Genomic DNA, 24,955 nt, shown 5'->3' on the forward strand with positions numbered 1-24,955 from the left:
TAATGTACATAATAACAACTAAAACCCTAAAAGACATTTGTGTGGACTGTTGGATTTGATCTGAGACATTGGACTTAGAATTAGGCAACAGTTCCTATGCAAAAGGACTTGGCCAATGCCAACTTTCATGAAACCAAGTGCTTGTGAAGTGAACTTTCATCTAATGCAAGTATTGAAGATCCATTTGAGTTCATCTGCAACATGATTTTTATGAAGTTGTTACTGTGAACCAGTCTCTAATGCCTATCTCTGAATTCATCTGATACATGGGAGATTATGAAGAAGATCATGGAATTGCTAAGCTTGAATGTGGCTATCTTTATTTGATGCCTTGTTTTTCACCTTGCTATTGTGTGTATTGATATTGCTTGATTCTAAAGTCCAAGGAAATTTGGGTTTCTATATGACATTCTTGTCTATTGGATTGCAGCTCATTGGTCAGATCTTTTCAACCCTTAACTTTTAAATTTTTGTTTAGGATTAGTCTCTTCATCTCCTCCCACTTATTTAATTTCAAATCTCTTCCCCCTTTTAAAATCTTCTTTGCTTGTGTTTTCTAAACTTAGACTTTATTGCAAATTAGAAACTTTGGCCTTATGCCATTGCATTTTCAAACTCTTTTCTTAATCAAACTTGTAAATGAATCTAACTATATTGACTTCAAATTTAAAAAGACAAAAATAACTAACACTCATTCAAACCTTTTTAGGCCTTTTGTGCTTTTGTTAAACTTAATTTTTTTTGTTAAAATCAATGCACTCACTTTGAAATTGATACCACGAACTACGGGGTTTTGATCCCTCATTTTATATTGGTACGTAGGCACAAGTCCGAAGGTCTTGTCAAACACAAAAATACAATTAATGAATTCTTTTCTCATCCCCTCACTCTATTTATTGCAAACATCATTTTATACAAAAACACATATGCACACAAGAAAGGGCTTCCTAGGAGTACCTAGGACACTTTGGGTGCTACTACTACTACTACTACTACTACTAATACTACTATTAAACAAAATTATGGATACATTACATGATGCAAGTTACAAGGGAAATCGTCCAGATACATCAAATAAAAAAACCCTAATCAAATCATATCAATCAAATAAAAAAAACTAATATCCAATCAAACAATGAATTTGATTACATCAAAAATTACCTTAAAAAATGAGCTAATTAAATGTTGAACATAATCCTAAAGCTATAAAAACCTAAGATTAAAATAAAAAAGGAAAAAAATCAAAATCCCAAAGCTCTTGTTGTTGCAAGCCTAACTAAACACCAAATCTCTTTGCAACCTTGATGTCATACCCTAATTTTTAACCCTAAGATTCCACCATCATTTGTATCATCTGCATGACATCTAGCATATTTGCATTACTAACCTATTGAAAATACAAAAAAGATTTTCTACTTTGTTTGTCTTAAGCTAGTGTTTTGCGCCAAGAGCTTTCAAGGATTGATCAATCAAGACTTTGCATGAGTTTAAACATTTCAAACTACTCATCCTTCCCAAGTGATCAAGTGACTTCCATCAACAAGAATCAATTTCAAGATCATTCCATTTCAAATTCATCAAGGCCAAAGTTCATCTGATACCCTCAACTAGGGTTTTTAACCCAAAGTCAATTGGTTAACTTTTTAGCCAAGGCATGATCCCATAGCTTGAAGTATGGTTCAAAGACTTCAAATACATCATAAGTGATCCATTCACATCATCTAATGTGCCGAATAGATCCCATTCATTAAAGATTGCAAGAATTGGATTCATCTGATACAAAATCAACTCAGGCAAAGTCAAAGTTTGACTTTTGACATTTTTGGTCAACCATGGACTTCTCAACTCAATGATCATTAAAATATGGTTTATGGATGCATTTGATCAAGATAAAACAAGAAATTGGAGGTTACTTGCAAAAAGGACAAGATTTGGTTTTGTAAATTTTTCTAAGTTATGAAAAAAATACATGTTCAAGTACCCATCTTTCCAAGTCCATAACTTGTGATCGAAGCCACCATTTTCTTTGCTCCAATGATCAGATTAAAGGTCTTAATTCATACTTAAACTTTTCCCTTGATGATTGATTCCCAAAAAATGCAAGGATTTTAAGTTATGAAGCCATGAAGTTGGTACCATAAAATTTAAACCAAATCTGCCTTCAAAAAGTGACTTACATGATCATCGTTTTTAACCATTATACACATTGATTCAAGGAAAACTCCCAACATGAAATTTGTAGAGTATGGTTGTAGCTTTCCAAAAAGTCCAAGATCATGAAATTATCATATTTGAGTTAGGAGTTTCGAAGAGATAAAGTTGACTCTCTAAATCTGAATTTTGGGTCATTTTCATGGCAAGTTCATCATGCAACCTTGAGCCAAAGCTACATAATATTACTTTGCAGGATATCTTGCTTCTAAATCTCACCTTAATAATAATATTATACAAACCCTTGGTGCATTACACAAGGGATTGAGCCATTAACCAAGTCTTGATGCCATATTTGGAAGGTTTTGCAAAAAGCTTCATATCCATTTTGATAAAGGTCAATTTTTCCAACCACTCTTGCATTGAGCTTCCGACTTGTTTCTTTTGATCACACTTAACCTCTAAACCAGAAATCAACATCCTAAATCTCAAGAAAAATACCTCTAAACTCCTCTTTTCACTCCACTTTTTCATCATGATCCATTATGCATTTCTGTGCAAAATGAAACCAAGTCACCAAACTAGCATTCTAATTGAACCAAGATTGATTTCTGCAAGTTACATGAACCATATGGAGCCTCTATAAATAGAGAGTCAAGCCTCATAACGCAACACACCAGAATTATCACAAAAAATCCATTGTAGCAAATTCTCCAAACCTCAAACTTTCAAATTCCATTGTGCTTGTATTTTCTCCAAACCAACACTTCAAATAACTTCCAAACATCCATTAGAAGTTGTCCAAAAACTTGAACAACTTCTGTAACAACCCTACCATCATCTTCTAAATCATACATTCAGGCATTCAAGCATTCAAGCCAGGCATTCAAGCACCTCTATTTCAAAACATGATTTTATTTTTGAGGTATGTATTCATTTCTGCAATTTATGATTTAAGCACCATTTTGCATCATTCTTGCTATCATTTCACTTGCCAAGATGTGAGGAACAAAACCCCCCATGATCATTGGTCTTAATCGGTGATGTTTGAAATTTAATTTTAAATTCAATTTTTAGGGTTCATATGCATTTTGTTTGATTTCTAGATATTTATGAAAAATAAATGAAATTGGTTAATACCATTAGATTCCCTGCGAAATTCTAAGCAATTTTGGTCTTTATAACTTTTGATTTCGTTAAGAATTGAAAGAGTTGGAGTTTTGAGAAGTTGTGAAAATGGTGAAAATAGTGGATTACAGGATGAATGAGGAAGATGAAGTTTGGATCCATTTTTAAATTTTAAAAGTGACTTTAATATATATTTTAATTGATGTAACTTAATACATGAATTGACATTGCGCCCTAATAGTAAAACACCGGTTTGTTAAGTCTCTTGCATGCATAAGGTTTGGGGTTTGAATCCCCCTCGCCCCAGATTTTGGTTTTTATTTTTCCAAACAGTGCATGGAACCCCAAGGACATGGGTTCGAGCCTGGCCAGTGTAATATATTTTTTTCTCACTTGTTAAATATTCATTTTTCTTCATAACTTCAAATATCCATAACTTCATGATCCCTTAACATTTTTGACCCATTCTTTTTGCCACGTGTTCATGAGAATATCTATTTTATGATGACACCAAAAAATCCCAAAATTTTTATTTATTTCACCACTTTTGATTAGATGGAAAACATGTGCTTCAAGTGTTTTTTTAAGGCTCCTAATTGATTCTTTTGGCTTATGTCTTATTTGTTCTTGATGTTGAAAGCTTGTATGATTAAAGCAAACTCTTTTAAATGTTAATTATTATCCTTAACATGTTTGAACTTGATTATCTTCATACAATGTATCAATTATTCACCTTGAATACATGTTTGAATGAATGGTTATGAGGTGATTAGGTTTTCCACTTAAGCTTGGTCTTATCATGAACTTTGATTCAAGTTTAATGTTTATTTTATGAAGACTTATAATGTGATTCATGTTTGACCTAAATTGATTCATGTTGTGTTTACCATGTACCAATGAATTCCTTTACCATGTCAAATATGATTTTGTCTTCACAATCAATGTGTTGTATCTTGTGATGTTATGTGAAACTTCGTCATGTCTTGTTTATGTTTATCTCAATGCCTAAAAAACATGATAAATATTTTCATTCATACCTTACTCACCTTGTGATTTCCATTTTATTTAGCCATATTTTGTGCCTTAATGTTAATGCATGTTCAATCTTGTTATTGTTTATATCCAAGGGAAAGGAATCATGACATTCTTTTCATTTTGCATGTGTGCGTTCATCTGCATTCTATACAACTTTGCTTCCCCTTAATCCAAAAACTTCTAGATACAATCTTAGGTTCCCCTCAATGTAAACCTTAGGATTCTCTCTCTCTCTCTCTCTCTCTCTCTCTCTCTCTCTCTCTCTCTCTTTCTTATAACCACCTTCATAATAAACTTTGACTTAGGTCATTTTTTTCCCTTTTATTTCTTAATCAAATGATTCAAAACACTTACGCATATTCAAAGATCTTTTCATAAGACCTAAAAAATATAAACCTAATTAAAACCCTTTTGCCACTTTGGCTTTTCCATGTTTAAAACCTTTTCATAAAAGGATTAAACACGAGTCATCCCTAGTTGAGATTTAAATCTCCTATCCCATAACATTGTTGAGATTGATATTGATTCTTTTCCATTTGGAAGAGGTATGTGGCATACTTGTTGATTTTATATCTAAGTGAGAGCCCTTCTTTCAATTTGATGCAAAGATCTATCTTACACATGTTTTTGGTGGTTTAAAAGTTAGTTTTATCCTTAATATGACAATTTTTCTCTTTCTCAAAATCAACCCCAACAAATCCCTTCTTACTTTTGAACCCAAACTACGAGGTTTTGATCCTTTACGGGTACGTAGGCATAAGACTCAATGTCTTTCCAAATCATCAAATAATAAAAAGATGTTCTTTTTCTCATCTTCCCAATCACATAGCAAACAATTTTAAACTAAACACATATATTTAAAAGGTTCCTGTAGAGTACTACAGATGATTAGGATGCTAATACCTTTCCTTTTTCATAACACACCCTCGTAGCTTAGAATCTTCCCCCTTTTTTGCTTAGCTTAAGTTTAATATTCTAGCTTTGCATATATATATATATATATATATATATATATATATATATATATATATATATATATATATATATATATATAGGGTTATTGTTGAATCTTTTCCCCTTCCATTGGATAAATTAAAGTTCAGTGGTGATATTTTAATTCATGAGTCAAGTCTAATTAATAGTTTGGTCTCCAATTCTTCATCGCGACTTCACTAGGGAAAGAATATTAAGTGGGTGATACCTAATTTGTTTATATGTGTTTATTATTATTATTATTATTATTATTATTATTATTATTATATTATTATTATTATTATTATTATTATTTATTGCTATGTTTGCTTGGGTTTTATTATGGATATCTATAAGTGATGAGGAAATCCTAATCCAGATTAGAGAATAGAAATAAGATAGGATGGTGGTATAATCAAAGTTACATGTCTGGAGTAATCCTAAGCATGATTAACATATGATATAACCCCGCTCAGTGGAGACCCCTTTGATGGTAATATTTGTTGTTGCGAGTAAATCGTAGTTGCATTATCATATTCGACCTAGGAGTCTAAGAAACTAAGGACCTTTAGAACCCTTTCAACCCCTCTAAGCCTTTTTAGGTTAGGGTTAGGGTTAGGTTGAGGAAGAAGATGAAGATTCATCTTCTTCAGAGTTAGGGTTCATCCAAGATGGTTATGCTTCTTCATTTTTAAGGTTAGGGTTAATCCATAAAGAGGTTGGGGTTAAGGTTCCAAGTTAGGGTTCTTGATCTGGAAATTTCCTGGATTAAGGGTTTGAAGGTATGAAGATCTCGGTTGAACTTCAACCGGAGATCTGGGTTTTATGGTAGTTTTAGGGGCGACTTTGGGCTAGGAACGGTGGTCGGGGAAAGGGATCAGGGTGAGTGCGAGAGAGAGTGTTTAGAGAGAAGTCAAAGTAGAGAGAGAAGAAGAATTAGAAAATTAAATGGATGAAAGGATTTTTGAATAAAGACCTTGTTCATGTTCCCTCTTATGCATGCCAAGTGGCACTCGGTGAGGCTACCGATTAGTTGACTATCCCAGTCAACTGATGGTCCCCTTCCACATGTTTAACATATACCTCATTTTGACTATCAATATGGTCCCTCCATTGCAATTACTTTTTTTACTAAGTATACTCATCCAACGCACCCTAAAAGATCAGCTTGGATTTCGTTGGATCAATCCAACGCTTCTGGACGAGAGTCAATCGCTGACTCTCTCTATGGACTCCCTGACTACATATTGGGCTCAGAGTCTAATGGGTTCTCTCCCCTTATTATTAGTTCCCCCAGTTAGAGGCCCATTGCTAGTATAATTAAATATATACCCCCTACATTTGTATTTATTTATTCATTTTCTTTATCTTTGTTTTCTTAATAAATATTATTTTTAGATTAATCCTTGATTAATGTAAGATTAATATTAATACTTATTTTAATTAGGTTGATTAAAAAATATAATTAAATAATTAATTAAAGTTTTTATCTTATTAACAAAAAATATCTAAAATCTAATTAAGTTTTTTATGATAACTTTTTTGATTAGTGTTGTTACTAATATTATTAAGATAAAAATTAGGGTTAATTAAGCTAATTAGATTGCTCAATAATTAAGGTTAAATGATTAAGCAAAAATATTAAAAATATAACATCATATAATTTTCTTTTTTTATTAGATAAATATATGTACAAATATCATTTTCTTAAATAAAATTAACTATAACATTTTGCAATTAACAAAGTCAATTAAAATCAATTTCACACAGTCAAATTATAAGTCTTCTGCCTTTGCGTATCGAGGCATTTGTTTCAAATCAAACATCTCTTCGCCCCCGATGCATTAAGAATTTTCAAAATATAAAATCAACAAACAAACAAACATTTTCAAGAAGAACTACGGTGCTCTGCTCCTTCATCAAACATGAGGGTACGTAGGCATATAGTTGTAGCACTCTAGCGAGTACAATAACCAAAAAACCTTTTCTTGGTCCTTATTTTTTAATCAAACATTTTCCTTCAATAATATAATTCCATGTTAATAAGTAATTAAACAATAATGAATAATAAAAGCAAACTTCCCTTAGACAAACACACACTAACCCTAGATTTAGAGAAGGGTCTCATTGAGTACAATGGAGGTGAGGGGTGCCTAATACCTTCCCATTACTTAATCGACTTTCGGACCTTAGTCTCTCACCCTTATCTATTAGGTTTTATCATTACTTCCTTGTTCCTTAGGAACAAATAAAAGATGATGATGACTCTGTAATTTTTCTAGTCGCGACAGCTGGGAAAATCTTTTGTCAAAAGGCGTTTGTACTTCCCTAAAGAGAGTCTATCCTAACCTCTAGATTTAGGGCTTTGTATGTTTTCTTGGTTTATCTGCTTTTGTTTATTTATCTTGCTATTTCTCATTTATTTATTTCCTTTTCCTTTTTTACATTTTATATTTTATTATATTCTTATACTGACATATCATTGGTTGGAATTGATAATGTGTGAGAAGTTGAAAACCCAAGCTTGAGAAAAACCCTAAGTTAAGAAGTAGAACTGAAGTGTTTTCTGTGAGATGCCACATCTCAAAGATACATGGAAGCAACACTCAGAATAGACCCCCCAAAGATATCTTCATAGTTGGGCTAGCCCCTCAATATGTTGATGATTTGAATGTGGTCCATGACTCTGGGAACCATTATCTAGAATCCATTCCATTCATGGTGACCTTATTTTATCAACCCCCAAGGGTTATTACTAGGGTCCTGCCCGGATGAGACTTATCCCGAAGGATTACCATAAGAAGGCTTGCTCCTTCTCATGGTAAAACAAGGGTATAATCCATGACTCTAGGGTCACTATCATAAATTCTAGATACTACAAGCAAGGGGATTGGGTAGTCTAAAACCTAGAACTAGCCTATAATAAGGAGACTCCCTTAACTAAGTCATACTTGTATATTACCCTTTACCTATCCTAAAAATCTCAAAATATTCACATCACCATTCTCATTAAAATCATCTTTTGCATTCAATCATTCCAGGAATCTTAATCATCCATTGTCAAGTACTGTAAGTAAGATGGAATTCGGTAAAAGGAAAACATTTTTAGATTAAGGTAAGAGAATACAAAATAAATAACCTGAAGACCTATGTCATGGGATTAAGAAAAAATAGGAGGGACTCTCTAAACTAAAAATATGGAAGAATCTTGGACCTTTTGAATTACCCTGTACAAAAGAGGCCTTGACCGCTCTAGCACAATTCTTTGATCCTACACTAAGGTGTTTTCAACTTCAAGATTTCCAGTTGGCTTCGACTCTTTAATAGTTTAACAAGGTCCTAGAGACTCTTAAACCCACAAAAGGTCCCTTCAAAATAATAGGGTATCATCCTGTAGTGGAAGAAATGGCTTATCACCTTAACATTCATGGCACTGACTTGCAAGCCAACCTAAGGGTTCATGGGGACTTCAAAGGCTTACCAAGGGAATATCTAGAGGAACGAGCTACTAATTTCAAAACTCCCCTGAAGTGGGATGCTTTAGATAGTATCATGATCCTCCTCATCTTTGAATTAGTACTCTTTCCTACTGAAGAAGACTTTGTGAATTATGCAACAATTAATCTATTTTTTACTGTAAAAGTTGGGGAAGAAGACCATATACATGCTCTCCTTGCAGATGTCTATCATACTCTCCATCAAAGACATTGATAACATGAAACTATATCACATTTTTAGACTTGATTTAATTAAATTATATTGTTATTTGATTCAATTTATTTTATATTATTCGATATTACTTGGTATTCTCTTATTATTTATTTCAGGTAACATTATTTGAAGCATGTGTGAAAAAGAAAGAAAAGGGGTGCAAAAAGAGGATTCTCTAGGAAAAGCATCTCACAAAGCCCAACCCACGTTTGGGGAAAGCAAAATGGCTGTGACGACCGCCACACTCACGTGCCGAGCGTCACGCCCCTTTACCTAGTGTTACGACCGTAACACATAGTGTGACGGCCGTCACACCCCCACTCCTATATTTTGGCTTTGACGCGCGTAACAGAAGCACGTTCTCTCCTATTTTTCCTCTTGACTCGTTGACACTTTGGAACCCTACTGAAGATGCTTTTGAGGAAACGGTTATTTTATGGATGAATATAAATAGATCCCAAAAGATCCAATAAGGGGATAGACCTACTCCGTGCAATATTTTCCCTGCTTTCTAATTTTCCAGCATTCTATTTTCTTAGCATTTTATTTTCTTTTCTTTGCTAGCTTAATTTACTAAGCATTCAATTTATTTTCTCACGATAGTTTCTACACCGAAAACTATTGTGTAATTTTTACTGGATCTAACCTTACGTTAGATCATAGTATTTTATTTCTTTGTTTTTACCTTTCTGTCTGATCAAGAATTGTGAAGAACAAATCCAACCGACTTGTGGTGGAGTGTTTGAGCATCGAAGCTAGGGGATAAAACCAAGATTTCTAGTAATTTTCCAGGTTCATTAATTAATTGAGTTATTATTTTAATTTACATATGCTATGTGCCGCTATTTATATATATAGTTTGTTTATTATGGCCGTATTTATGCATGATTGTTGTTTATGCGTGTTTAGCATGTCCGGCTAATTAATTTAGATATCGGTATGTAAAGTAAGCGGAATAAAGGAATCAAAACTGAGTTGGTTTAAATTTATTTAAAACTATAGTCACTCTTTTTCTGGTCTCAATTTACAGAGTTAATACCAAAGTTTTTGTACGAGAGTAAAAGACATAAAGAAGTTAAAATCAATAGAACGACGGTTTGAGCTTTTAACTGGACAGTGTAAATTGAACATTAACTTTAAATCAGGGCGAAAGCAATTTTTAAAGTTAATTAAATTCCAATCATTTTCAAAAATTATTTTTAAAGGTTAAATGTGAGGACGAGAGTTAAGCATTTAGGTTTAATCATATAGTCTAAGTCAACAGAGCAAGAGTTTGAGACGAGGGTGTTTAAACGGTTAGTGTTTTCTTAAAAAGAGTTTCTATAGATTCTATTGCTTTCAAAAGGTGATTTTAGATTTAACTAAATACTGAGAGCGTACGTTAATATAAAGTCATAGTCTGATTCAACAGAGCGAGAGTTTGAGGAAAAGACTTTTAATTGATAGTGTCTACTGAAAGGACTTATTTTAAAATTAAGAAAAAGACCAACGAAGATTTGATTCCCTAATTACGACGAACTACATACCGATATCCGTGTTATTTGATATTTAATCTAGATCTAAATTTAGTTTTACTATTCCCCCTAATCATCAAAGTATCATCCGCCTTAGCTTTACGCAGTAACCCTAGAAAAACGGTATATCGATTCATTAAGTCCCTGTGGGATCAATATCTTTTAAAACTACACGATTAGACTGTGCAGTTGCAGTTAATACCCCAATAGACTCACAAAGCCGCGATCAAGTTTTTGGCGCCGTTGCCGGGGACTTCTATTTAGTCGATATCGCAACTCTTCTGTTACGCTGTAGAGACTAAGGCAATTTTTATTTTTCCTTCTTTTTCGTTGATTTGTATGCCACACACTCGCTCACAAGGCGAACCGTACTACTTACGAATCAACGACGTTGAACGATATCTCCGATTATTACGACGAATTCGGGAGTATCGTGCTACAAACAATCTTCCTCCAATCGAAATTCCTGATCTCAAAATCTTCTTCCTTCGACGATACCAGCAATGGCAGAACCAGCTCGAGCTCTTCGAGATTACGTCGCTCCATCGCAAGATGAGCCGCATTCGAGTATTGCTCCACCCGCAATCGAAGCGAACAACTTCGAACTTAAACCTTCACTGTTGCAGGCAGTGCAACAGAACCAATTTTCTGGAAATCCTACCGAGGATCCAAACCTTCATTTATCCGTATTTGTCCAATACGCTGATACCGTTAAAGCTAATGGTGTCACTTCAGAGGCAATTCGACTTCGTCTCTTTCCTTTCTCGTTAAGAGATAAAGCTAGAAGATGGCTTCAGTCTCTTCCTTCCAACTCAGTCACCACATGGAATGAGTTGAAGAAAGTCTTTCTTGCCCGATATTTTCCCCCAAGCAAAACAGCTATGTTGAGAGCCCAGATAAATGGATTTAAGCAAAAAGACAACGAATCTCTTTTCGAAGCATGGGAAAGATACAAGGACATGATGAGACTTTGCCCACACCATGGTTTGGAGGACTGGTTAGTAATTCGTACCTTCTACAATGGTCTCTTGTACAACACAAGGTTAACAATAGACGCCGTCGCCGGTGGTGCGCTTATGGATAAACCTTACGCTGACGCTTATCAACTTATCGAGAGCATGGCCCAAAATCATTATTAGTGGGGAAGCGACCGAACAATGGTAGAGAAACCTCAAATAAAAGGGGGCATGTACGAGATAAGTAGCCTTGATCATGTTAATGCAAAAGTGGATGCTCTTGCCCAGAAAATTGAAAGTTTAAATGTATCACCTCCAGCCACCGTGGTTGCCGTAACTCAAAATTGCGAAGTCTGTGGAATTCAAGGTCACACGCCTACAGATTATCAACTCCTAACAGGAATTCAAATAGAGCAGGTGAACTATGCTCAAGGAAATCCCTACTCGCATACCTATAACTCAAACTGGAAGAACCATCCTAACTTTTCATATAAAAGTAACAACGCTCTATACGCACCAGGTCAAGCTCTCAGTCAAGCCCCAACTATACCTCCTGGATATCAAAAGTCGACCCCATCTACACCTAACAATAACGTTCCTAGGAAATCCAATTTGGAAATCATGATGGAGAACTTCATAGCTTCTCAACAGCAAACCAATAAAGAGTTCTTAAACCAGAATGTACACACTAACGAACAGATTAAACAACTAGCAAGTAAAGTAGATGCCCTGGCTACCCATAACAAAATGCTGGAAACAGAAATCACGCAAGTAGCTCAACAACAAGCGCCTACTGCTGCCCCAACTGGTACCTTTCCTGGACAGCCCCAACCTAATCCGAAAGGTCACGCTCATGCAATTATATTAAGAAGTGGAACAGAGGTAGAAGGACCGTCTGACCCAAGGATTGAGAACCAAAACTCTAAAAAGTCAACTGAGGAAGAAGGTAGACCTAAGGAAAAGGAAGAGTGTAATAAAGAAATCGTAGAAAACAAAGAACCTTATGTACCTCCGCCGCCTTACAAACCACCTATCCCTTATCCTCAAAGGCTAATTAAAACCAAAGACGCGGGCCAATTTAAAAAATTTGTTGACCTACTGAAACAATTAAACATCACAATTCCTTTTACAGAAGCTATTACACAGATGCCTTCATATGCTAAGTTCTTAAAAGAAATTTTATCTAATAAAAGGAAACTTGAAGACAGCGAAACCGTTACACTCACTGCTGAGTGTAGCGCAATAATCCAAAATATGCCTCCTAAACTTAAAGATCCTAGTAGTTTTTCTATACCCTGTCATATAGGAAAATTTGTCATAGATAAAGCCTTATGCGATTTAGGAGTCGGTATCAGTGTTATGCCCTTGTCCATATGCAAGAAACTTGAAATGGGAGAATTAAGACCAACTAAAATGTCTGTGCAATTAGCAGATCGTTCCGTTAGATATCCCGTAGGAATTCTTGAAAATGTTCCCGTGCGCATAGGTCAATTCTACATTCCCGCCGATTTTATAATTATGGACATAAGAGAAGATGAAGTTACCCCCATTATATTGGGAAGACCCTTCTTAGCAACCGTCGGTGATATCATAGACGTAAAACGAGGACGACTCACTTTCGAAGTAGGAGAAGAGAAAATTGAGTTTATTCTTTCCAAATTTTTGAAAGCACCTGCAATAGAAGACACATGTTACTTCATGGATGTCGCATCCGCGAAAAACAACCGGCGGGCTAAAATAAAGCAAACAGAGCCGCCACCGTGCGTTATTTATCCCAAAAGAGGGAAAGGAAACGCTCGAAGTAAACCTGGAAAAGACATGGTCTCGCGACCAAAGAGAGATGGGATCGAGAGTCGGTTATGCGAAGGGAAGGTATTAGCACCCCTACGCATCCGTCGTACTCGACGGGATCCACGCTCAAAAAGAATAGAAGAAAGGTTGCTAAACACTGCTCAAAAGAATGCACACACACACACTAGAATAAAACACAGATGGAAGAAGAGGGGAAAAGGCTCGCTAGGATATTGCATCCTATGCCTACGTATCTCATCTGGAATGAGAATCAGAGCTACCGTAGTTCGGCTCACGCACGCCGAAACAAAACACACACACAAGAAACCGACTGCCAATCGCTGGACTTACGTCAGACTCCACACAAACAGGCAAACATGGAAACCGAACGCCAATCGCTGGACTTACATCAGACTCCGAACCAACAAACACACACAGGAAACCAACTGCCAATCGCTGGACTTATGTCGGACTCCAAACACACCAAAGGGGTTAACTGGACGCTGAGTCGTCAAAAGAAACAAAAAAGGTTGAACAAACAAGCTAACAGGGAGTCTGGTACTCGAGCCTGCTAGCTGTCAAGCAAACACACACCAAAAAGAAAAAGGGTGCCCGGAGAGACCTCGTACGATCTCCTGCCTACGTACCTCATCTGGTATGAGGATCAGGGCGACGTAGTTCCCCTTAACAGGGAAAGAACTTCTAACTTAACCAGAGACTGGGAAATGACAAACTAGAAGGGAGCCTGACTCGAGCCTAATAGTTATCATGCAATCCGCAATGGTCCTAGGTTAAGGTTTCTAGCTAACTTGCACAGGGAGCAAGCTATCCTAAGCAGCACAAGCAAAGCAATACAAACACAAGAGCAAGCATACACACAGTTAGCACACACTATATACAAACAAAGTGGGCTCACACAGGGTTAGGCTTTAGTCAAGGGGTCATGTCAACCTCGACAAACAAGCCACTATATCAGGGTGATGTTAGCTCTTAACCCTAACATTGAGAGTTAGGGTGAAGCAGATGAAATAGGAAGTGAGGGGTGTGCCTCACAGCTCTTATCCCTGGCCAGGGAGAGCTTTTGAATAATAGAAGGTGTGGGAGTTCAGAAAGTAGGAACTCTTCTCCACAAGGATTAGACTCTATAAGATCTTGGGTTAAGATCCACAATGCATCAACATGTTATGTGAGCAAAGGGATGACACACTGAATAGCAGGAGATGGACTACACATCTCTTTTATCTGCCAATTGCCTTATCAAAGGACTTTTCCTGCTTAGCACAAAATTAAACACACAAAGACATTGCCTCTTAAGGAGGGCTTCAGACAGGTGCCTGCCCCAGTAACAGGACAGGTCTTCCAGACTACATGCAGTCAGAAAGTTATACCTCAAGTGGTTAAGCAACCAAGCAAGAGCAAATGAAAGTTCAAAATAACTTAAGCAACTTATGCACCTGAAAACAATCTAACTCAGTCAGTATACAAGTCAAAAAATCAAACAGTCAATCAATAGTCAACAGTCCACAGTACACAGTCAAACAAGCAATGCAACAATGTGCAAGGCACAAGCTCAACTCAAATGAGCTAAGAGCCACCTACAAAACAAGTCAAGATTAGTCAACATCAACCACATAATCCAATTCAAGCAAATGAATCAATCCTCTTATGGCCATGTACTTCTTAACCTGAAAACAAAGCTCAAACATAAGCAACAAACCACTAGGGCAAGGCCTAGGGTCAAAGAAGGAGAAATAATTCAAAACAGAAGCTGAAATTTGACATGATGAAACCTCAAACAATTATTGACACATAGAAAAAAGTCTCACATTCATATCATTTACCAAATGCATTTCATGATCAATCTAAGTTCAAGACAATTTTAAAGTCCACATGTGATCAACCAGAAAGATAAATCTCAATTAAATCAGAAATGATTCACAAAAATCTGGAAAAATTCATACATACTCAAGACATCTCATATGATTAGCATGCAAAAAATCAGAACAATTGAGCATCATTTGATAGGGTAAACACAAAGCATAAGATGAACATGCAAAGGTGTGACACAAATTGTCACACCTACTTAGAAAAATCACAAAACAGAAATGATAATTGATAAAAATACCAAATCAACACCAAAATGTCAAGGAGTGAATCTAGTTTCATCATGAAAATTTCCAGAAGCATTGGATCAACACACATTATTTCACAAAGGAAAAGGCAAGCAATGTTCAAAATATGACACATGTTAACATTCTCTAGCACCAATTAAATTTCAGCCAAGCACAATTTCTGGAAAAATGCTCATAAAAAACTAGAAACAATAAGGAGCATGATGCAAAAATTCTCACATTATTTGGATGAATATTTATTTAGTTATGAATTTTTAAAGTGGAAGAAAAATTAAAAAATCATGAATGAGCATGTACATGAATGGATGAAGAAAATGAAATAAAATGAAAAGCAATTTGGAAAAGATGCTGGAGCCAGGAATCGAACATGGTGCATTTTCAAAAGTGAATTGGCGCGCTGCATGGCAAATCCATGCAGCCAATCAGCGCCCAGCCCTAGCGAACCTAAGAGAACGGTTTAGCATGGCCTATGGGAACGGTTTAGCGTGGTCTATGGAATCATGAAAACCGTTGCCTAAAACTATCATCATCTTCTTCACGTGTTCTTCGTGTGAACAGTACATGTTCATCATCATCATGAACAATTTTCTCAAAAATGGAAATTAAGCACATGTATAGCTAGGTCTTTCGATGTACATCAAGAATCCACCATTAATTTAACAAGAAACAACATAACATGCATGAATCGAAGGATTTAAGTTTCATCATCAAAACTTTAAACACATGTAACTTCATGAATATTCCACCAAATCACTCGATTCGAATTGCAGAATCATCACCATTAAGAGATCTACATGAATCACACAACAATTGCAAGAAATAAAGAGATCGAAAAAATGACCTCTTGAAGTGCAGCTTTCGAATCCACGTGTTTCAGCGCCTTGCAATGCTTCCAATGTGTTCTAGCAAGCTTGTATGAGTGTATGGATGAAGTCTTGATGTTCAATTGGCCTTGATTCAACAGAATTTGAAATTCACCATTGATGAACAAGCTTCATGTATGCTTCCAAACTGCACGAATTGGCTTGGTTCCAGCTTCAATCTTGCTCACAAACGCTTAAGAATGATGAATTAATCAAGAAAAATGCATGAGATGTGAAGAAATCTTAAGAAAAAATGAGAGAGAATTTTGAGAGACTTTGAGAATTTCTAGATCTAGAATTGGAAAGTGTGAAAATTCTGTTATGATTTGTGTTATATATGAGCTCTTAATCATGATTAATTAAGTTCTAATCAAATGCTAATGAAAAATGGTTAATTTGGAAGTGTTTTGCAAAAATTGGGATTTCACCCTTATGCATGGGATGCATGTGAATAGTGCACGAATTTGCAATGTATTTTCTCTCAAAATATTATTTTAAGGCCAATGGAATTGATAGAATGTGTAAACAATGCCTTATTTTTAAATTTTAATTTTCCCTCCAAAAGTCAATTGAAAATGCAAATATTTATATGAATGGAATGCATGCCATGTAATGCCAATTTTGGAAACTAGAAGTTGAAACAAGAATGTTGCAAAAAGAGCCACTTGATTTGGGATTATGGTTTGAAAGTTATGCCCCTTTGAAGTTCAATGTTCATTTGACCAAGATTGATCCATATCTCTTCAACCACAAATGAGAAATTGATGTTCTTGGACATTTTGGAAATGGGAGAGAAAGACCTACAACTTTCATGTTCAACAAAATTTCATTTGAAGCATTTTGGGTCATGTAATTTGAAGTTGAAGTTGGATGAAAACCTTTCCATTTTTGGAAAGTTCAAATTATAGGTCACTTTCTATTTTTGGCAAATTTTGACTGGACCTCAAATCCTTCAAAGGAAGTGTTTGAAATGTCAAATGAGACTTGTTTGAACATGAATGAAGTATTTCCCATCACTTCCCACCTCCAAAAATCACAGTTGACTTGTGGTTGACTTTTGCAGTTGACTGATAGATGACTTGGCTATGCACAGATGAATTTGAGCCTCAATCTTCTGATGAAATGGCTCCAAAATGAAACCCTAGCTTTCACAAGTTCAATAAAACCATATGATGATCCCCATCTCAATGAAGACCCCATCTCCTTACAAAACCCTGACTGGCATAATGCAACTGATTAGGGTTGACCAGAGGTCAAAACCCTAATCCCAAGGAATTTGATCAGGAATAATGAACCTCTTGGTGATGATAAGACCATGATGATGGTGATGTACCATTGCAACCAAGATAAAGATCAACCTCCCTGAGGAACCAATAAACCCTAATTGAAGCACAAACCCTCAGATGGCTAGTGATCAATTCAATGAAACCCTCAGGCTTGCATCTCTTTTAACCTCTTTTATCTTCTGAGCAAAACTTAGGAGGATGACTTGTCCATTACATGACATGCAATATGCAATGACTAATGCCCTAAAAATGAAATACAATATGTTAAGCTAGTCCCAAGAGAGGAGGGCAAATTTTGAGGTGTTACAATGGATATCATCGATGAATGCATAAAAGAAACAGAATTAGAAAATGACGAATTGTCCGACTATCGTGTAGAAGACAGACTGAATCAATGTTTAGCAATAACATCAGATCCTACGCAATGCCTTAAAAAACCAACCCTCGACCTGAAAACACTTCCCAAAAATCTGAGATATGAATTCCTAGACTTAGAACTTGAACGACCAGTGATAGTCAATGCAGACCTAGGAAAACTTGAAACCGAAAAACTCCTACATATTTTAAGAAAATATCCAACCGCACTAGGATACAACATCACCGATCTTAAAGGGATAAGTCCTTCTATTTGTATGCACCGCATCATGCTAGAAGAAGACTGTAAAACTTCTAGGGAACATCAGAGGTGACTAAACCCGATCCTGAGTGAGGTAGTGAAGAAGGAAGTAATGAAGTTATTAGAGGCAGGTATCATATATCCTATATCCGATAGCAAATGGGTTAGTCCTGTACACGTAGTACCAAAGAAAGGAGGTATAACAGTGATCGAAAATGAAAAAGGAGAAACTATAACCAAACGAATTGAATCGGGATGGAGAATGTGCATTGACTATAGGAAGCTAAACAAAGCAACCCGAAAAGATCATTTTCCTTTACCATTCATAGACCAGATGTTAGAGCGACTAGCCAAGCATTCCACTTCTGCTATCTGGACGGTTACTCAGGTTTCTTTCAAATACCAATTCATCCTGATGACCAAGAAAATACAACGTTCGCATGTCCTTTTGGTACCTTCGCTTATCGACGAATGCCGTTTGGCTTGTGCAATGCTCCTGCAACCTTCCAAAGGTGCATGATGGCAATATTCGCCGATTTTCTCGAAAACATCATGGAAGTCTTTATGGATGACTTTTCCGTATGCGGACAAAGTTTCGAAGAATATCTTGAAAACCTAGAAAGAGTTCTAGAACGATGTGTAAAAGTAAACCTAGTACTTAATTGGGAAAAATGTCACTTTATGGTACAAGAAGGAATTGTTTTAGGACACATCATATCAAATAGAGGAATTGAAGTAGACAAAGCCAAAATAGAAGTAATCGAAAACCTTCAACCTCCGAAAACTGTGAGAGAAATACGAAGCTTCTTAGGACATGCCGGTTTTTACCGACGATTCATTAAAGATTTCTCTAAAATAACTAAACCTTTAACCGGACTATTAATGAAAGACGCTGAATTCATCTTCGACAATAAATGTTTAGAAGAATTTCAAAGACTTAAACAAGCATTGATCTCCGCGCCCATAATGCAAACCCCGGATTGGAATGAACCTTTCGAAATAATGTGTGACGCAAGTGACTACACCGTGGGCGCTGTTTTAGGACAACGAAAGGATAAAAAACTTCACGTCATATATTATACGAGTAGAACTCTAGATGAAGCACAAATGAATTACGCAACGACCGAGAAAGAACTTTTAGCAGTAGTATTTGCACTAGATAAATTTCGTTCCTACTTGGTCGGAGCTAAAATAATCGTTTACACTGATCACGCTGCCATTAAGTACCTCTTAACAAAAAAGGACGCTAAACCTAGACTCCTAAGGTGGATCTTGTTGCTACAAGAATATCATTTGGAAATCAAAGATAAAAAAGGAACTGAAAATGTAGTAGCAGATCACCTCTCTAGACTTGAAAACCTGGAACCAGAAAGAACATCGATCAACGATGATTTCTCGTACGATAAACTTATAGCTAATTTGGAAGAAAATAGAGCTGATGAACAGGTAGAGACCACCTTGGCGGTATGCGTTACACCATGGTACGCTGATTTTGTCAATTATTTAGCCGCCGGAGTGGTTCCACTTGATTTATCCTACCAACAAAAGAAACGATTCTTCCATGACATAAAACATTACTACTGGGACGACCCTTTACTTTTCAAAAGAGGTCCCGATGGTATTTTCCGTCGCTGTATACCTGAAGAAGAGGTAGAAAGTATAATCCAACATTGTTATTCCGCTCCTTATGGTGGACATGCAAGTACATCCAAAACCTGCTCTAAAATCCTACAAGCCGGTCTTTATTGGCCAAACATATGGAAGGATGTGCACGCCGCTGTCAAGAAATCCGATAGGTGTCAATGCATAGGAAACATATCTAGACGTGATGAAATGCCGCAAAAAGGCATTTTGTAAGTAGAAATTTTCGATGTGTGGGGAATAGATTTCATAGGACCTTTTCCACCTTCTTTTGGTAACAAGTACATACTCGTAGCGGTTGACTACGTATCAAAATGGATTGAGGCTATAGCTTCTCCAACAAACGACACACGAGTAGTAATTAGACTCTTTAAGCATATAATCTTTCCAAGATTTGGTGTCCCAAGAATAGTAGTCAGTGGCGGTGGATCTCATTTCATATCTAAGATACTCGAAAAATTATTGTTTAAGTATGGTGTAAAACATCGAGTAGCAACACCTTACCATCCTCAAACTAGTGGACAAGTGGAAGTGTCTAACAGAGAAATTAAACAGATATTGGAAAAAACAGTCGCTACATCGAGGAAAGACTGGTCATCAAAATTACCCGAAGCTTTATGGGCATATCGAACCGCTTACAAAACTCCCATAGGAACAACTCCATTTAAGCTTATTTATGGTAAATCTTGCCACCTCCCAGTGGAGTTAGAACATAAGGCCTACTGGGCTATTCAAAATTTAAATTTAAACTATAAGGCCTCCGGTGAAAAGCGAATTCTTGATATAAACGAATTAGAGGAACTTAGACAAGACGCATACGAAAATGCCAAAATCTACAAGGAAAGAACGAAAAAATGGCATGATAAACGTATATCAAGGAAAACTTTCAAACAAGGCGATGTAGTCCTATTGTTTAACTCTAGACTTAAGTTATTCCCAGGAAAACTACGCTCTAGGTGGTCTGGCCCGTTCCAAGTCACTAATGTCTTTCCTAGTGGGGCTATAGAAATTAAAGGAAAATATATTCAATCATTTATCGTAAACGGGCAACGTCTAAAACATTATCATTATGATGAAAACAATGAAGACTCGCAAGTCCTGCACTTAGACGTATTGTCTCCAAAATTAATAGATTAACATTTAATAATTTTATGTCGAGCTTGCGACATTAAACAAAGCGCTTCGTGGGAGACAACCCACAAATTTTTATTTTTCTTTGATTATCCTTTTTGATTTTATTCAGTTTTCACTCTTCATTTTCTTTATTTTATTTTCCTCTTTTCTTCTTTCGGCATCTGGCCAAATCCTGACTAAATTCTTGTTTTCCTTTTCTTTAGTTAACACTAACCTGATGGGACATATTGATCGCATGGGTATCAAATTCCGAGGGAGAGCTCGGAGACAAAAATTTGAAGAACTAGCTGAGAGAGAGATGCACCCAAGTTTTTATGCTGATGATTGTGCAATGACCGTTCTTGGGCTAAGAGATAGTGTCCTATATCTGCTGAGTCAAATAAGGTGGGAAACCACTCCTATTCGGAGATAATTTGTTACTTACCGGAGGCTAACTCTAGAATTCCTTAGCTCCTTGATTTATTTACCAAACCATGGAAAAGGAATAAACCGAGGTTTCATTCAATTCAGGATGTTCAATATGGAGTATCAGTATAACATTCAAGAATTTACTAACCTCTTAGGGTTCCCTACTTCTTTTGACACATTCACCATGAGCCAAGAAGACCTTTTTGAATATCGAGAGCTTGAGCATTTTTGGGGAAGTTTGACGGGAAATGACGACCCTGAGGAACATGAGTTTCTTTCTAGAAACATACATAACCCAGCGTTCAGTTATTTCCACAACATCCTAGCACACACTCTTTTTGGGAAAAGATCAAACATCACCACAGTATCACGTGATGAACTCTTCATAATATTTTGTGCTTCCCAGGACCGTCCAGTGAATGGTGCCACTTATATGTTGGCGAGTTTTGACCTCCTCATTCAAGATGACCGTGCACCGATTCAAATAGGAGGATTGATAATTATGATTGCTAATGCCATTGGATTACGCCAACCCATGCTTGATTTGAACCCTTTTTGTGGTATTCAGCCTATGAATATACTTTTCCTTTTCAACACTATGTTTATAGGAAACCTTGGACCTGAAGAGTTTGAACTATTTATTAACAACCAAGCTTTTTACCTATTCACCATGCCCAACCCGATGACTAGTGTCCATAACCGAAATAATTGGCTCTACAACCTGGATGGAATACCTTCTCCTGTTAGATCTGTTGAAACCATCCAAGATTATGAGATTCTTGACAACCAGATTCCTTATGCTGAGTCTGATCCGCAGACACCAACTGGTTACCATGATGCTGCCTCTCCACCTCATCCTATCCCATCTGCTGAATCGGCAATACCTAATCTTAGACATCATATGCCCGGAACTGATTATAATACCGCTATCCAAGCCTTGATGTCAGAACAAGATGCCATTAGAGAAGAGTTAACTAACATGGGACATGAATTTCTGGAATACATGAGTAGAATGACAAATCAATTCCACGAGTTGCTACACCGTGTCAATTCCTTTGCTCCTCCGACAAGAGATTCTACAAGTGACTAGAAGAATTGCAGTTAACTAGTTTTAGTTTTAGGAAATTTATAGTTTCGTTTGACATTATTTTTATCTTAGTATTTACTTTTCGCATGTTTTATTTTATTTTCAAATATTCCATTATGTTTATTTTTATGAAGCTATTGGCATTATTGATTAAATTAAATTTTATCTTGATCTATGCACTATCTAAAGTTACCAATAATGATATTTAATGTATGCTACTACTTACATGGCCTATTAGAAAATATATATATACACTATGGTGTGGTAGAGTAGCATTCATGGCAATTCAAAAAAATAAAACAATAGCAAATATAATAAACAAAACTAAGAAAAAAACTTTTTTTAAGCTTCCACGCATGCTGTCACGAGCGTAGTGATTGTTGCATGCTCAGAAGTGTGACGAGCGTCACACATACTTTCACGGTCGCCACGCAACCCATGACGCCCGTAACACACTCTGTCACGAGCGTGACAGCGTGATTCCTCGTAAACGTTGTTGACCGTTATGGTAATGACCGTTACTCCCCATCTTTTCATCTCCCCATTCAACCCACCTCTTTACTCCATTCCACTCACATTCATCCACATTTATTTTTCTCTCACCCACTCCTCTTCCCAATTTCAAAACTCTTCCTATAAATACCTACAATACATTTCTTCCTACACCACATCAGTCCAACAAACCATTCTATACAAATATATTTCACCCTTTTTTCCTTCTTTCTACCTACCTATCAATATGGCAGAGAACCAACATCAAGAAGTGCAATTCAGAAATATTATTTTCCGATCTGAAGATAGCAACTATCAACGGGAGCAGTTCGTTCGGTTCCAACAACGCGGTGTCATATCTACCAGGTACCCAGATTTAAATTGCTTACAAGAATTAGGATTACTTCAAGGTGTGCAATGGCTGCTTAGGCTTTTTGATTTAACTTTTATTTGCACACAAAATCACCCAACATACCCATCACTCACCTTGGAGTTTTTAAGTTCTTATTCCTACACCACTCCACCCGGTGAGGACGAATACTTAACCGGTACCGCAAAGTTCCGTATGTTCAACACTGAGTACTCACTATCTCAGAAACAGTTGAGTGCCATGCTACGCTTTCTTGTAGGAGACCAAGTCCACCCAAGAATCCCTCCAAACTCAGAATGGAACACGAACGCATTCAACCTCTTTGGAAAAATATCCGGTGTGGAAACCACTAATTGGGATGCACTACTTACTTCGCACATACACAACCCCACTATCCGATATTTTATCCGTATTTTGAAAAACACCATCTTTGGAAGACCCAACGACAGCAAAGTCAACACGAAAGAATTATTCTTCCTACACTGCATCTTTTCAGCCGACACAAAGGTAAACGCCGCCTCTTTCTTACTTCACCATATCCGTACCCTTTGCGCTCGAGGCCGTCAACCTTTTGTGATTGGAGGATTAATAACCACCATCGCACTCGGCTTAAATCTAGGAGACCGACTTCAAAATTTGCAATCTTTGCCACCCATGTTTATGGATATAAGCTATTGTCGCTCCAGCCGCTTAATAAAAAATATGGTAGGCGGGAAGTATTATCTTATGGTGAATAACCAAGAAGTCCCAAGCGTTGTTTTGCCCAACATTGCCCTCACCGATGTCACCAACCCCAACCGATTCATCTACGATCTGAATGCTCCCGAACCTACCGAGCCTACTCAAGCAAACCCACCCCCAGATGAGTTTGATGAAATGGAGCAAGGTGATCAAGGTCCTGAACAACATTCGGTCCCACATAATCCTTCCGATAATGTGGCTGGTCCATCCTCCCGACGTCGTCGAAGAAGAAGGCCCGCAACAAATGATGACATCATGGAAGCTTTTGAACATCAAGCCCAACGGCTTGATGCCATGCATTCGCAGAATAACAAAGTAATGCAACTGATGCGCCAGATGTACCAACAACAAGAAGCGAGGAATGCAATAACCGACCAGCGGTTCACTGACTTGCTTAACAGGTTTGATGACTTGGAAGTACGTCAACGATCACCGGGTCCGAGAACAAGAGGACGCAGGCAGAATTGAGTTTGGGTTCCTTCTTTTTTCCTTTTCTTTCGTTTTTTTGAAACATTGGGGACAATGTTTCATTTAAGTGTAGGGGGGAAAACTTTGTTTCAGTTATATTTATTTACCTTTCAATATTTCCCTTTCAAGTATGTTATTTCTCTTTTATATATATATATCAAAAATATATTTTAAGTCAAGTCCCTAGTGTGATTTTTTTTTATTATCTATTCCCCTCAAATTTTCTTGAGCCATAACAAACTTCAACACACTCAATAAGTATAAAGGATGCTTATTTTATAAAACCTGAGTGAAATTAAGACAAAATTATTACCGCCCCAGCACTCTAAAAACCTCAGCATGTTAGATCAGGCTAAGTACCTATTATACCAATTCCTTGCACTTTTAGTTTTATAGTAACCCCGAGTAGTTTATACGAGGAGTCGGCACCATCTTAATAGCAAACTACGTGGAGAGCCG

General features: G+C 36.6%; 1 non-coding gene across 1 annotated transcript; it reads right to left on the bottom strand.

Moving 5' to 3' along the window:
• Window positions 1-11,392: 11,392 nt before the first annotated feature.
• Window positions 11,393-11,499, bottom strand: LOC127123997 (small nucleolar RNA R71). The gene has a single exon (XR_007803642.1). It is a non-coding gene; the product is annotated as a small nucleolar RNA R71 (small nucleolar RNA).
• Between the last annotated feature and the right edge of the window lie 13,456 nt (window positions 11,500-24,955).

This window comes from Lathyrus oleraceus, chromosome 2, assembly GCF_024323335.1.
Source record: "Lathyrus oleraceus cultivar Zhongwan6 chromosome 2, CAAS_Psat_ZW6_1.0, whole genome shotgun sequence".
Lineage (NCBI taxonomy): Eukaryota > Viridiplantae > Streptophyta > Magnoliopsida > Fabales > Fabaceae > Lathyrus > Lathyrus oleraceus.